The following is a 1,508-nucleotide window of genomic DNA, read 5'->3' on the forward strand; positions in this document are numbered from 1 at the left end:
TGGGAGCATGTTGTCCTGGGTGTTGGTTTGAGCAGTTAACATAAGGCTTCTTCAATGCTTTTGGTAGTGGCAGAATGTAATATGAGGAAGCCAGATGAGCCTGAATGGTGAGTGGAGAGGACAAATCCTAGGGTTGTTTTTTTGGTTTTTGTTTTTGGCTCGATTTTATAATGACAGCAAAGCATATTCCTCTAAGCGCTGGGAAACAGTACTTCATTTAATCATCATAACAACACTATGAAGAAAATGTAGCTCAGGAAATTAATGACAAATGAAATCAGATGACAAGTGGACTAGGTTTTCCAACCTAGGCAGTCAGGCTTGAGAATGTATGTGCTTCATCTCTGTGATGTACCTCAGATTTTGTCAATAAGGAAAGAATGTGCCCAAGGCTACTTGTATTACATTTATTTTATTTTTATCTTCCAATTATGTGTATTTCCTTATCTTCTAAATTCTAAAGTAAACCACTCTAGGGCAATGAGTACCTCAAAGGAAAAGGAAGGATATTTTCCTTGTGTTTATGAATTCCAGGTGAGAACAATAAGCAGGGAGGGAAAGAATTGGAGACAGAAGGATTCTGGGATACCTAATGTGTTGGCTGGACCTTTGGGATGAACTGATTGCATTTGCCGAAGTATGTCTCATGGTATCTAAAGGTGATGTCAGTGAACCCGTGCCTGCTCTCGGCAGCCTGATCCCGGCAGTGGTGGGCAGTCAAAGCCAAGATGAAAGAGGAGAGAATTAGAGGCAACTGAGACCTCACCAAGTCATGCACCTGGGAGATGAAAAGGTGAGCCTTGTTTGAAATTGCATCTCCTGGGCCCACTTCAGTGCAAGTGTTTTCAGAGAGCCTTGTGCTGCACACACTTTCTTTTATTTTAAAAGATAACACATTGATTTTTCTAGAGACAAGAAGCTCACCTTAGCTGTGAACTAATGCCTCCGTTGAATGTAGGGATCAGTGTCTCCATGGCGCTCTAACCCCTGGGCAGTGTTTCATAGCAATTACCTGTACAACCAGTTGCTATAGTTACCTATTGTCTATGCTTCAAGAGGGAAAAGATCTAACCTTACTAGTGAGCAGGAGAAATAGGTACTGAGGTCTTATAAGAAAGAGTGAGACATGCAGAAAAAAATTTGAAAAAAAAAAAGCCCTATATATTCATGAATTGGAGAGTGTTTAGCCTAGTCAGTAGTCAGTGATCAAAAACTTTCACCCCCTTTCCATGTGAACCACCCTAGTTCTTGGGGGGGAGCATAAAACAGCCGTGCTTATAGCAAGTGACCACATTTTCACAGATGATCAGGGTGAACATCTGACCCAGGCTGGGTGAGCTGAATTCGGCCCCCTGGAAATTGGGACTGGAATTTTTCCAGTTAGTCTATGGATACATGGCAGGTGTTGTCCTATGGGGATGATTTCCTCCCCTGTGGAATGAAAAGACAATGTGTATCTATCTGTGCAAGAAGAATGAGCCTCTTTACATAAGGAGAAGAAAAGTGTC

This window comes from Acomys minous (assembly GCF_964271855.1).
Source record: "Acomys minous genome assembly, chromosome: 3".
Lineage (NCBI taxonomy): Eukaryota > Metazoa > Chordata > Mammalia > Rodentia > Muridae > Acomys > Acomys minous.